Consider the following 15,459-nt stretch of genomic DNA (forward strand, 5'->3'; position numbering starts at 1 on the left):
GAGGAGGGGATTCCAGACGTTGGAGAGTTTCAGGCTGGCTTCAACAGAGGGGGCATTATTTTGGAACAGGTCTTCACATACGCTGGGTAACAGAGAATGGATCACGTATTTAATAAAAAAAATGGAAGTGACTGAGACAATTTTCTCTGTGGAAAATAAAATGTGTTGGAGGGAGTGTTTATATCTGGGGAGATAAGCTAGGAGTCTACTACAGAGTCCTGGCTAGGAATGGTGGCACTTTAACTAGGTGGAAGGCAGTAGAGATTGAGAAAGGTTAACAAATCCCAGAGTTGTTTAAAAGTTCTCAAACTCCAGCATGATTTATAGATTGCAGAACCCTAAAGTCAAGTTCTGATTTAGGAGGTCTAGAGTAGAGCCTAAGAATTTACATTTCTAATGAGTTTCCAGGTGATATTTATATTCCTGGCCAAGGGACTACACTTTAAGAACGATTATTTTAAATTCATGGGATTTGTAATAAATTTAATGTTGGAAATGAAGGAAGGATTGGTAAACAGAATGGCTCCTAGATTTCTGGCTTAAACCATGTACTTTTCTCCTTCTACACACCTATTCTCACACACACACACTCACTCACTCCTTGTTCCCAATACAGTTGGCAAACCCCCTCAGCAGCTCTTAATCCTTTTCCTGATTTCAAAGTAAGCTCAATCTCAAAAAAACCTACCCCATTTTATTCTTTTGAGTGTTTGAGGATGCTTATGGAGAGATCTTGGACTTCCCTGGTGGTTCAGAGGTAAAAAAATCCTCCTGCCAATGCAGGAGACACAAGTTCAATCCCTGGATTTGGAAGATCCCCTGGAGAAGGAAATGGCAACCCATTCCAGTATCCTCACCTGGAAAATCCCACAGACAGAGGAGCCTAGAGGGCTACAGTCCATGGGATCACAAAGAGTTGGATACAGCTGAGCAACTAAACAACAACAACAATGGTGAGATCTTAGGTGGAAGCCCACTTTTTCTGACCATTTCTTGTTTATCTTTGATTATAGGGACAATTGAATCCAGGATCTCAAATGCCATGAGTTTACCCCCTGTCTCTTTTTTGTCTTTGTCTCTCTCTAGAAATAGATCTCTGTTTCTGTCTATCCTCACCTCTCTCTAAATTCACAGGAAGGAGAGTAAGACACCTAGAGCTTTGAGCTGACATTTCTATTGCATCTCAACCAAAAAGGCAAGAAGAAAGAGAACTTCCCTTCTTCACTAAAAATGAACAATAAGGAGGCTTGTGATTGGCTAGGCTTGAGTCATGGAAGTATTCCTGCACCAATCGCTGTAACAGGAAACAGGGAGGACTCCAGTTAACCAAGATGGTGTCATGTTTCCAACCATGTGGGCAGAGAAAGGGTTGTCTTGCAAACCTTTCTAGAAATGTAAGTTTAAATGGGGTAGACATAGTTCCCCAAAGAAAGAGGATTACTATTACCAGAAGGGAGAAATCACTTCAGAAAAAATAAAGCAGGTATCTATCTTCAGCTTGCAAGCTTTTATTTCTCATAACACCCTGTGTTAAGTAATAGTATTCACTACAGTCTACAGTTTTATATGTATTTTGGAGTTGATTTAATATGCAAATTCTATAGTAGGTTCTGGGAAGATAGGAATTACATCTTTGTTTTCATTTGTGTCCCGTGGGGCTGGCAGGGACACAGACACATACTCGGCTCTTGATGTGTCTAATGAATGACTTAATAAAATCCTGACTTAATACTTTTCTTCTAGGTGACTACCATTTCCTGCTGTAGTCTCTCTCCTCTCCACCCAGAATTGTGGCATCATTTACTTACCCGTATTTATTAAAGGTTATCGTATGAGGATTAACTAAGTATCTCTCAATTCAGTTCAGTTGCTCAGTCCTGTCTGACTCTTTGTGACCCCATGGACTGTAGCATGCCAGGCTACCCTGTCCACACCAACTCCTAGAGTTTGCTCAAACTCATGACCATCCAGTCAGTGATGTGATCCAACCATCTCATCCTCTGTCATCCCCTTCTCCTCCTGCCTTCAATCTGTCCCAACATCAGGGTCTTTTCCAATGAGTCAGTTCTTTGCATCAGGTAGCCAAAGTATTGGAGATTTCATTTACAACATCAGGCCTTCCAATGAGTACTCAGGACTGATTTCCTTTGGAATTCACTGGTTTGATCTCCTTGAACTCCAAGGGACTCAAGAGTCTTCTCCAACACCACATTTCAAAAGCATCAATTCTTCGATTCTCAGCTTTCTTTATAGTTCAACTCTCACATCCATACATGACTACTGGAAAAACCATAGCTTTGATTAGATGGACCTTTGTTGGCAATGTAAATGTCTCTGCTTTTTAATATGTTGTCTAGGTTGGTCATAGCTTTTCTTCCAAGGAGTAGGCAAGCATCTTTTAATTTCAAGGCTTCATTCATCATCTACTGTAGTTTTGGAGCCCCCAAAATAAAGTCTCTCACTGTTTTCTTTGTTTCCCCGTCTATTTTCCATGATGTGATGGGACTGGATGCCATGATCTTCAGTTTTTGAATTCTGAGTTTTAAGCCAGCTGTTTCATCCTCGTCTTTCACTTTCATGAAGAGGCTCTTTAGTTCCTCTTTGCTTTCTGCCGTAAGGGTATTGTCTTCTGCATATCTGAGGTTATTGATACTTCTTCCAGCAATCTTGATTCCAGCTTGTGCTTCATCCAGTCTGACATTTTGCATGATGTACTCTGAATATAAGTTAAATAAGCAGGGTGGCAATATACAGCCTTGACATACTCCTTTCCCAGTTTGGAAGTAGTTGGTTGTTCCATGTCTGGTCTAACTGTTGCTTCCTGACCTGCATACAGATTTCTCAGGAGGCAGGTAAGGTGGTCTGGTATTCCATTTCTTTCAGAATTTTCCATAGTTTGTTGTAATCCACACAGTTAAAGCTTTAGTGTAGTCAATGAAGCAAAGTAGATGTTTTCTGGAATTCTATCGCTTTTTCTCTGATCCAGTGGTTATTAGCAATTTGATCTCTGATTCCTCTGCTTTTTCTAAATCCAGCTTCAACATCTGGAAGTTCTCAGTTCACGTATTGTTGAAGCCTAGCTTGGAGGATTTTGAGCATTACTTTGCTAGCGTGTGAGATGAGTGCAATTTTGCAGTAGTTTGAGCTTTCTTTGGCATTGCCTTTCTATGGGAATGGAATGAAAACTGACCTTTTCCAGTCCTGTGGCTACTGCTGAGTTTTCCAAATTTACTGGCCTATTGTGTGCAGCACTTTAACAGCATCATCTTTTAGGATTTGAAATAGCTCAGCTGGAATTCCATCACTTCCACTAGCTTTGTTCGTAATGATGTTTCCTAAGGCACACTTGACTTCACACTCCAGTGTCTGGCTCTATGTGAGTCATCACAACATCATGGTTTTCTGGGTCATTAAGATCTTTTGTGCATAGTTTCTGTGTATTCTTGCCACATCTTCTTAATATCTTCTGCTTCTATTAGGTCCATACCGATTCTGTCCTTAATTGTGCCCATCTTTGTATGAAATGTTCCCTTGGTATCTCTAATTTTCTTGAAGACATGTCTAGTCTTTCCAATATATTGTTTTCCTCTATATCTTTGCATTGATCCCTGAGGAAGACTTTCTTATCTCTCCTTGCTATTCTTTGGAACTCTGCATTCAGATGGATATATCCTTTCCTTTTCTTCTTTGCCTTTCATGTCTCTTCTTTTCTCAGCTATTTGTAAGGCTTTCTCAGACAACCATTTTGCCTTTTTTGCATTTCTTCTTTTGGGGTATGGTTTTGATCCCTGCCTCCTGTACAGTGTTATGAACCTCCATCCATAGTTCTTTCAGGCACTGTGTCCATCAGATCTAATCCATTGTATCTATTTGTCACTTCTACTATATAATCATAAGGGATTTGATTTAGGTCATACCTGAATGGTCTAGTGGTTTCCCATATTGTCTTCAATTTAAATCTGAATTTTTCAATAAGGAATTCATGATCTGAGCCACAGTCAGCTCCCAATCTTTTTTTTGCTGACTGTATAGAGCTTCTCCATACTCTATTGCAAAGAATATAATCAATCTGATTTTGGTGTTGGCCATCTGGTGATGTCCATGTGTAAGGTCGTCTCTTGTGTTGTCAGAAGATGATGATTGCTATGACAGTGCATTCTCTTGGCAAAACTCTGTTAGGCTTTGCCCTGCTTCATTTTGTACTCCAAGGCCAAACTTGGTTGTTACTCCAGCTATCTCTTGACTTCCTACTTTTGCATTCCTGTCCCCTATGATGAAAAATACATCATTTTTTGGTGTTAGTTCTAGAAGGTATTGTAGATCTTCATAGAAATGTTCAACTTCAGCTTCTTCGGCATTAGTGGTTGGGTTATAGACTTGGATTACCGTGATATTGAATGGTTTGCCTTGGAAATGAACAGTGATCATTCTGTCATTTTTGAGATTGCCCCCAAATACTGCATTTTTAACTCTTGTTGACTATGAGGGCTACTCCATTTCTTCTAAGGGATTGTTGCCCTTGGTAGTATATAATGGTCATCTGAATTAAATTTGCTGATTCTGCAGTTTTAGTTCACTGATTCTTAAAATATCAATATTCACTCTTGCCATCTGTTATTTGACCACTTCCAATTTACCTTGATTCATGGACGTAACATTCCAGGTTCCTACGCATTATTGTTCTTTATGGCATCAGACTTCGCTTCCATCACCAGTCACATCCACAACGGGGTGTTGTTTTCACTTTGGCTCAGTCTCTTCATTCTTTCTGGAGCTATTTCTCCATTCTTTTCCAGTAGCATATTGGGCACCTACTGACCTCAAGAGTTTAACTTTTATTTTAAAAAAGTTTATCTTTTTGCCTTTTCATACTGTTCATGGAGTTCTCAAGGCAAGAATACTGAAATGGTTTGCCATTCCATTCTCCATTGGCCCATGTTTTGTCAGAACTCTCCAGCCTGACCCATATGTCTTGGGTGGCCCTACAGGGCTTATAGTTTCATTGAGTTAGACAAGCCTGTGATCCATGTGATCAGTTTGGTTAGTTTTCTGTGAAGGATCTCTAGGACTTCAGAATATTTAAGGCAGAGATCAACAGAGTTTTTTTGTTTTTTGTTTTTCAAGACCCAGATATTAAATATTTTAGTTTCACAGGCCGTATATGCTCAGGTACAACTATTCAACAACTTTGTAGCATGAAAAAATCATAGACAAGGGGCCTGGTAGGCTACAGTCAATGGGGTAGCAAAGAATTGGACCCAGCTGAATGACTAACACTTTCACTACTACTATATTCAGACAACCATGAGTGAGTGATACAGGGTCACACAGCTGCCAAGAGGTGGTTCTGAGGTCATCCTGCTGTCCTGACACTGTCACCACACCCCCAATGCCACTACCTGAGCTGTGACCTCAGTGCAGCCAGGCACAGGGAGGAAGCTTGCCCAACTCTTTGTAATCCCGTGGACTGTAGCCTGCCAGACTCCTCTGTCCATGTAATTCTCTAGGCAGGAATACTGGAGTGGGTTGCTATTTCCTTTTCTAGGGGATGTTCCTGACCCAGGGATCGAACACAGGTCTCCTCCATTGCAGACAGATTCTCTATTATCTGAGCCACCAGGGAAGACCACTATTAAGAGACAGTTCCAAGTATAAAGACAGGTCAACTTAAAAAGTATCAACAGATACATGCTTGACTTTATCTTATAATCTAGACAGTACATTAGAATATGTAATGAATCTATACATCTTTCCAAAGGAATACCAAGACAGAAGTAGCACTAAAGTTATAAATGACAGTCAGATGAAATAATTTAGATGAAGCTTGTCTCTCTTGAAGAGATAGAGACTGGGCAAGTGGTCAGGAAGGAAATACAATATGCTTTTAACTTTTTATGAAAACAATGTTCAGTTCCATGTTGCTGAACATAGTTCTGTTTTTGCCAAATACATCTCTACTTCAGATTACGGTCAGAATTCTTTATTAAAACTCCACTTCTGGCCTTTGGTTTGGAATCTGTTATTTTTGTTGCCACCTCCTGATCGCTGTTCTCTGAAGCTACTACTTCTTTCCCGCTGTCCCCTGACACCTCGGTTTCCCTCACACTGTTCCCTGAAGCCTGGATTGCCTTCCTGTTATCCTTGGAATTTGCAATATCCTTCCTGTGGTCCTTCTAGCTCTGGCTGCTCCATGGCCACAGAAAACTGCCAGCACCATGAATCATGCCACTTTTCCTGTACTTCTGTTACTGATGTAGTTGGGACATCAAAGCAAACACCCTGCTTTCCTTTGAGAAAGACCATTCCCTTCACTTTTTTTTCAGACACCCATAAACAAATGTAAATTAATGAGTATGACTGCGTTCCAGCAATATCTGTTTGTTAAAAGTGATATATTGAATTTTACCTGAAGTATATTGTTTCCTGACCTCTGATCATCAGCAAAGTTTTCTGCCGGTTATCTCCTGGAACAAGATTGAGTTCACCAATGTATACACAGCTTAGGCATCTAATGTCATAAATCTCATTTTAGTGATCACATTATTTTTTTCCTTTCATAATCTTTAACAGATGGGTTTCAGATCCTTTCATTAAGTTTAGTAAAATAGGAAGTGAGGTGATGTAAGTAAGAATGTCATACCTAGAGTGAAAAAGAATGTCTATTTGAATGTTTTTGAGTGACCAGTAAACGGGGAAGGAAAAGTGTCTCTGCAGCTTTGAGTTATACCCTCACTATATAATCACATTAACATAAAATAAGAATTGATTATTATATCTTCTAGAGAGTGTGCAAAATTGAGATATAAAGTTCACCACTACTCATTTTATTAATATTTAGAAAATGAAGTTTTAAATTTTTGCCATTCCAGCTCTGTTATAATTGCTTCTAAGAGTGTCTTTAGGTACTTTAAGGTGAAGTTTGAATTTGATTGAGGAAAGGGAAAATAGGAGTAATACTTCAGTTCAGTTCAGTTCAGTCGCTCAGTCGTGTCCGACTCTCCGCGACCCCATGAATCACAGCACGCCAGGCCTCTCTGTCCATCACCAACTCCCGGAGTTCACTCAAACTCATGTCCACAGAGTCGGTGATGCCATCCAGCCATCTCATTCTCGGTTGTCCCCTTCTCCTCCCGCCCCCAATCCCTCCCAGCATCAGAGTCTTTTCCAGTGAATCAACTCGTCGCATGAGGTGGCCAAAGTATTGTAGTTTCAGCTTTAGCATCAGTCCCTCCAATGAACACCCAGGATTGATCTCCTCTAGAATGGACTGGTTGGATCTCCTTGCAGTCCAAAGGACTCTCAAGAGTCTTCTCCAACACCACAGTTCAAAAGCATCAATTCTTCGGCGATCAGCCTTCTTCATAGTCCAACTCTCACATCCATACATGACCAAGGGAAAAACCATAGCCTTGACTAGACGGACCTTGGTTGGCAAAGTAATGTCTCTGCTTTTCAATATACTATCCAGGTTGGTCATAACTTTCCTTCCAAGGACTTAGAAAGAAGCAAAAAGAATGAATTAAATTTGTCTTTTAGGCATTATGTGCTAATATTCCATTGGAATACTTTAAATGATAGTGATGCTAGTTGTAATATAGCTTCTGAGAGAACTTATGCTATAAGACTGATGGTCAATTTTATTATAGAAATTTGAATCACATAATCGTATGGGGAGTTTCCATCTCTGAATATTTCACACCCTAGGGATGTTCTTCCCAACCCAGTGGAGGAAAAAGAGATGCCTGTGGTACACGATCATGGCTGTGGAAAGGTTCTCATCATAGGTATAAGAAAAGATTGATGTCTGAGTAAATACCTGGAACCATCAATGTGTCTCCTCACTGATTTCAGTGGGAATTTACAAATAAGGATGACATACTGGCATTACGAATAGTCCAGAGCAAAAGAAAATCCTCAAATTATTCTTTGTTGTTGTTGCTATTGTTTTTCCAATTCAATGGTTTTTTTATTTTTGTATTTTTTTTAACTACTTGAGTCATTGCTTTGTCCAAATTTGAGGAAAAGAAAAAGAAAGCAAATTGCTTAAAATTTAAATTTTCTTTGCATTAAGCATTTTAAAGTCTAGGTTTACAAAATTTTCAGAAGTAGAAGGAGCATTACAGGCCAATCTCTTGACCCTCACTTCAAAGACAGGAATCTCTTTATTCCTGACAAATAATGGCTGCCTTCTGTGTGAAAAATGCCAAGCAAAGAACTCATCCTATAGCTATGCCCATTGGGAATTTTCTCACTATTAGAAATTTCCCTTTTGTTCTTATCCTAAATGTACTTAACTGTAGGGTCCTCCTCTTGTTTTTAGCCACTCCCCACCTCAAGCAATATACAGTGTCTTGTGTCTCTTTTAAATGAGAGCTCATAAATTAATTGAAGAGAAAAACACATACTCTCTATATGCTTCCAGGTAAATTTTGCCTCCCTGTTCTTCACGTTAGGTGATTTGCTCCAGTCACCCACCAAGCTCTCTGCACAAGGAGTGCTTCACATTCATCAAGGTTATCCTTAAAGTGAAAGCCTCAAAGCTGGAATGAATACTTTTGATGGATTCTGATCCGTGAGAAACACAAGGGATGATTTTTGTCTGACCAGACATTCTTTTTATAAAGAATTATCTGACTCACTAAAATCCATATTTTCAGAGAATGGAGATCTAGATGATATCATTGTTTCTAATTCGGCTTTTAAATCAATTTTGTGTAAGTCAGTTGCATGGGATTAAATGAAGTAACCCCTCCAGTTCACAAGACCTTATTATCATTACAAGTGTGTATTGTTCTTCTGTCTGCAAGTAATTGTTAATATCTGTATGTGGTATTGCATATGTATTCCCCCACTTTTTTTTTTTTTAACTCAATACTGAACTTGTTTTAGGGTATCTAGGTGGGTAGGTGAATACTTAGTTTGCGGCTCCTAACTACTTCTAGAATTTTGGATTGTACATTCATCTGAATTATCCTGCCTGCTTTCCCAGTGATAGATATGTGACTGTCTCTAGGACCTAGGCACAAGTAACAGTGTGAAGAACTTCCTCAGTGCTATGTAAACACCTGAGAATTGCTGGACCGAAGAGTCTAAGTATGTTGCTGCTGCTAAGTTGCTTCAGTTGTGTCCGTGCCATTTCCTTCTCCAATGCATGAAAGTGAAAAGTGAAAGTGAAGTCGCTTAGTCGTGTCTGACTCTCAGCAACCCCATGGACTGCAGCCTACCAGGCTCCTCCATCCATGGATTTTCCAGGCAAGAGTACTGGAGTGGGTTGCCATTGCCTTCTCAGCTAAATATGCTAATTTGGAGTAAATAATGCCAGATTGCGCCTCAGAATGACTACAAAATTCTACCTTCATCTTCGTAAGGGTATCTATAACCCCACATTCTCACCAACATTTGGTATTTTCCAGGTTTCTAACCTTTGCCAGCTTAAAGAGAGAGCTTGCTGATACTCACTAGTGTTAATTTTCTATTTGCTAAAGAATTTGAGCATCTTCCTATGTTCGTTAGCTTTTATTTTTTATTTCCTCCTCTGTCAACTACTTTTTCATTTTCTTTGTATTTATTTTTCCATTGGCATCACTTTTTTTGATAGCTTTGAGAAAGTCTTAAAATATTTTGAATAATGACTGTTTTTAAACATTGCAAATATCTTCCCTCAGCATTAGCATACATTTTTTCTTTTTGTCCATTCATAAAGCTGTGGTTTTTCCAGTAGTCATGTATGGATGTGAGAGTGGACTTAAAGAAAGCTGAGCACCAAAGAACTTATGCTTTTGAACTGTGGTGTTGGAGAAGACTTGAGAGTCCCTTAGACAGCAAGGAGATCCAACCAGTCCACCCTAAAGGAAATCAGTCCTGAATATTCATTGGAAGGACTGATGCTGAGGCTGAAACTTCAATACTGTGGCCACCTCATACAAAGAAATGACTCATTTGAAAAGACCCTGATGCTGGGAAAGATTGAAGGCAGGAGGAGAAGGGGACAACAGAGGATGAGATGGTTGGATGGCATCACAAACTCAATGGACATGAGTTTGAGTAAGTTCTGGGAGTTGGTGATGGACAGGGAGACCTGGCATGCTGCTCTCCATGGGGTCACAAAGAGTCAGATACAACTGAGAGACTTTGCCTTATAATTTGTTTTTTAAATTTTGTTTAAAATTTCTTTATCTATATCATTCACAACATTTCCCTGTGTTTTCCCCATCAACTTGATAGATTTCTAATTCAATAAGGTCCAACTTTGTGTGTGCTGTTATTCAATTTTATTTTGTTTCACTGAATGAGCAACTTTCCCCAACACAATTTAAGAACAAACTATCCTTTCTGTGTTGAGTTAAATCATTTATTTACTCCCCAAATAAGCATTTGTTTATCTCTGAGAACTCTCTTTTGATCCATTGGTCCATTTGTCTGTTCTTGTGCAAATGCATGACTTTTATTACAATCACCTTGTAGTTTTTTCTTTATATTTGTAAAGTCTCCCCTCATCTTATTTTTTTATATTTGTCAGACATATATAGTAGTCTTTATTTACTATGTAAAATTTAAGTATATTTGTCACAACATCTAGCTGAAAATAAGAAGGAGATAGCATTAAATTTATCCATTAATTCAGAGGGATTGATATATTTATAAATTTAAATTTAGTACTATTCCAGAAAATAAAATTTCTATTTATCCATACCATGTTTATATCCTTGTTTTAAATTTTCTTTGAAATAGTAATTAAATGCTAGCTTTAATATAATTTTTAAATACTTGTATTCAAAGCCGTGTTTTTTAATCAGTGTTCTTTTTTATTTTTTCTTTTGATTGTGTTTCACATATTTTGACATGTGCTCTTTTATTATCATTTAATTGTAAATAGCATGGTACCTCAAGCCTGAATAAAGCTTGTTTCTGTAAACAAATCACAGCCTTTCTGCACTTAGGAACACGAGACGGCACTTTAGTACTATACTTGGGGGTCATTTTAAAAAAGTGAAATCACCAACAAAATGCATGAAAGTACACAGGGACAGTTGTTTACAGTGTGGAAACTAGAACAAGAAGGCAGAACATTGCCTCACGGGGCCTCAGCCCATCAGTAAACACACACTTTTCACCACTTGACACATAACCACAAATGACTGTGAGCATGCTGCAAGTATTGATTTGCAGGATTACAAAGAAATTTTAGCAAGTAGGGAAATTTGTAGACATAGAATCCATAAACAAATAGTAAGGGTCGACTGTACAAACTGTCTAAAGAAATACGTTGTTTTTTTTTTTTTTTTCTCTCTCTCTCTGCTTTCCCACACCCCCTGAAATTATGATTCTCTTTCACACCTGTAATTTCCCCCAAGTTATTTTTGGGGATGAGTGTTGAGGGTTGGGCAGCGGAAGCCAACAGACCAGGTTAGATGAAGTGACTAGTACATCAATTATATTAATAAAAATCCATCAAGGCAAATGACCCTGTTTAGCTGTGGCGATCTCTAGGTTAAGGACTTGACAGCAGTGAGCTGAGGTAGGCAAGCATAAGACAGAGAAGTTGAGGTAGTCTTGGAACTGGCCAGGGGACCACTGCCCAGAGATCATCAGTTTAGCAATCGAGAAGTGGAGGTGGTCATGACAGGGACGAAACAGAAGAGAAGAAGCCGGATGCCTCAGTACAGTCTGTGAACAGAAATCAGAATCACATAGGAGGAATCCCAAACTACTCCATGATCTCAAACATCAACTGGGATTGCTCTGGGAGTGTGCATAGAGGAGGGCTGCTTTTGATCAGTGCTTACTTCCTGGCCTCAGAAATAATTGTGCCTGTGGCTTTCCTCACCACTGTACTTCAGTGACTCACAGTGCGTGGTGGTGGTGTTATTTATGAATTGTTTTTACCTAGTGTTGATGACAATGCTTCTTCCTCTGCTGCTGCTGCTGCTAAGTCGCTTCAGTCGTGTCCGACTCTGTGCAACCCCATAGACGGCAGCCCACCAGGCCTCCCCCTCGTGGAGGCAAGAACACTGGAGTGGGTTGCCATTTTCTTCTCCAGTGTGTGAAAGTGAATCCAACTAGTAGCGACCCCATGGACTGTAGCCCACCAGGCTCCTCTGTCCATGGGATTTTCTAGGCAAGAGTACTGGAGTGGCTTGCCATTGCCTTCTCCCTCTAACTCAGTCTAATTCAGTCTGAATTCTACCAAGGTCCCATGGCCTGAATTAGTAAGTTCTCCTAAGAGGGCTAACCTGGAGGAGGGCAAGGCAAACCACTCCAGTATTCTTGCCTGGAGAATCCCCATGGACAGAGGAGCCTGGAGGGCTATAGTCTATGGGGTCGCAAAGAGCGGGACACCACTGAGTGACTAAGCACAGCGCAAGAGGGCTAAGACCTATGCTAGAGAATCCTAGTACCCGACCTGGGATCAGATAATCTCTCCATGTCTCTGTGTTAAATTGCTTCAGTCATGCCTACTCTTTGTGACCCCATGGATTGTAGCCTGCCAGGTTGGGAAGATCCCTGGGTTGGGAAGATCTGCCAGAGAAGTGATAGTCTACCCACTCCAGTATCCTTGGACTTCCCTGGTGGCTCAGTTGGTTAAGAATCCACCTGCAATGCAGGAGACCTGGGTTCGAACCCTGGGTTGGGAAGATCCCCTGGAGAATGGAAAGGCTACCCACGCCAGTATTCTGGCCTTGAGAAGTCCATGGTGTTGCCAAGAGGTGAACAGGACTGAACGACTTTAACTTTCATAATGTACCTCTTGTTTACCAAAATGCTTTTAGCCCGCTATATTATCCATATACTTTCTCTTTCATTGAAGGCAAATACAAACACATCTGCTTGCAATGCCATTTTTTCGACCATTTTTTCCCTCAAGGGAGCTATTGGTAATTTTAATTATTTGGATAACTAACATCGAGCATAAATTTGTATAAATTATTACAACAGCCACCCATGGGTAATCCAATATTTTTATTTAGTTAGCTTTTTTTTTCTCTTAGAAACACAGCCTTCATTTAGCATAATTGAAATGTGTGTGGAATAAGAATTTCTGACCATTTTTAGCAGTCTACTTTATTAGATTTGTCCACCCAAAATATTTCCAACCAAAATACTACTCTTTTGAAGAGACTTTTGTTTTGACAATAAAAAAGATTTTGGAAAGTTAATATAAGGATCTTCAAAATCATTGAAGTAATTGCTATTGGGTATCCGGGTTCAATTCCAGGTAGTTTCAATTTTAGTTGTTTCTACCACACTGAAAATCCATTTTCCATCTTACCACACTTTGTACAATTTAGTGAAACTAAATGCTTTGAGGGTGGACTCTATCCATGGTTATCTTTTCAAATGCATCTTTAATTGCCACATGGAAGGACATTGTGATCTGAATATTGCCTTTAAAACTAGGCAAATGTTGCAACCACAAATTTAGGTGGCAATGGAATGACTTGAGTTACCAAACAAGGATGAAAGACCATTGAAGACAGAGCAGTTTTTCTCTGAAATATTTTGGATGGAATTGTTTGAATGGAGGACTTCTTTTGCCTGAGCAACAGATACACTATGTCTCACATTCCTGTAGGTAGTTTTCTCTAGTATTTCTTCCTCCATTTCTAAGCCATTTTTAAGGACTATGTGAAAAGAGGTTAACTTTAACTTTTATGGAGGAAAAAAATACTTTTCATCTCTGCAACAAATTGAGCTTTTGTATTTATTTTTCAGTGCAAGAAATCATGATAATTTGGATTCTGAATTCATGGAATTGGATTTAGAAAACAATTTAGTTTTGGAACTTCTAGCAGTAAAATCAACTGGGAGGACCCAATTTTATCCAATTTGTAGCTTGATTTCATCCAGCAAGATATAGTTAAGCATAAAGACCTAAAAGTGGTAGGTGTTGTATTGAAATAGCATCACACTTGGGATGCAATGAGGCGTAAAGTAATGCTGAATGCTCTACATTCCCTAACACGACATTATTCCAGCATGACACACAATCCAAAGCATTTGCAATTACAGCTGTGACCTCAAATTAGATTTTAAAACATGTATATATGTATATGCATTTACAATTTTTCTCTTCATTTTATCCCCTAATAGTTCAGAAATGCAAATGCTGGTGGCTTCTGAAAATAACTCTGTTCAGCCAGAATACCATCCTTCCCCTCAACTGACTTTTCTTTGGACAAAGTCTGGTCTCTTCAGGGATGGGCAGGAGAAAAACCTTGGCTTTTTCAGAGAAGGAAGTTATGGGCTAAGGAGCCCCTGCTTCTGTTACAGTGAAGTTTTACTATTTACCTGAGAAGATTAAATTGCTCTCCCATTGAGTTGTGGGAGGTTTTTTTTTTCCATTATAAATTAAAAGCAAGTCTAAAATAAGGTTTTTAAAGGCATAGTGACAGAACCAGCTGGGCTGATAAAAAAAAAAAAAAAAAAGTCCCCCTTCCTCTCCTGTGTCAAGATTAAGTCACAGGGGGCTCTTCATTGCCTCCAGGCTGCAATTCTGAGCGACAAGAGCTCAGAGTGGCATCTTAACATTTTCTCTGGGCTTGTGGAAGCAGTTCCTTCCCCTCAGAAAGTGCTGCACATCACTGGGGGCCCCAGGAGGGAGAGAACCTCCCCACCTCCATTTGCTGCATCCGCACAGCACCAGGCCACAAAAGACTTGGATTGACATGCATATTGTCTAAATATGCCCGATGTGCGAGCGTTTCATCTGTGCCTTATGTCCCACAGCTTCCTGCCTCCCCTAGAAGATTATATAATCACTTATCTTTTCTATTTTTAAAGCAGATTAATTTGATTTAGTGGAAGGGAGACAAGGGAGAAAAGAAAGGGATAATGGGAGAAAGCCAATATTATTTCTTTCAAAGCAGTTTGGTTTAGAGTCATTTTAATAGGTCTGGAAAATTAGAATTGGAAAAAGAAAATCAATTGTGATGCTATATTCTAGTTTGGAAGGGAACATAAATCCACACTGGCACCGACTTCCTAGGGCTAGATAATTAGGACTGCTTTGTTCTCACGTGGGAGAGACAGGGGACTCATTGGTTTCTTACATCTATTATTATTATTATTAACAAACTTGTGAATACCAGAAATTCTCTTAGGAATACGAGATAAGTGTAGGACACGTCCATCATGGGAAACAAGGGTGCGCAGCATGTCTTCCTCCTGTCCTTATGGGAAAGACCTCTGTCCTCGTCATGAGCGTCTCAGGGGCCTTTCCCATTCCTCTCCCACTTGTTGAACATCAGGTTAACTCCCTCAATCTCTCTTTTTTCTCCCCCTCAATCTCTTTTATCCATGAATATTTCAGAAGATTTTACCCTCAAAAATTACTCTGAAATTGTAAAATAAATGCAATCTATGTCTTGGATTTTTATGCAATCTAAAGCTTTAGAAAATTTTTAATTTTAAATAGACCCTTTTCTGTTCCTTTTTATCTATTTCACTTTGACAGTTTCA

This window comes from Moschus berezovskii, chromosome 8 (genome assembly GCF_049115385.1).
Source record: "Moschus berezovskii isolate FMDL1 chromosome 8, NW_MosBer_1.0, whole genome shotgun sequence".
NCBI classification, from domain to species: domain Eukaryota; kingdom Metazoa; phylum Chordata; class Mammalia; order Artiodactyla; family Moschidae; genus Moschus; species Moschus berezovskii.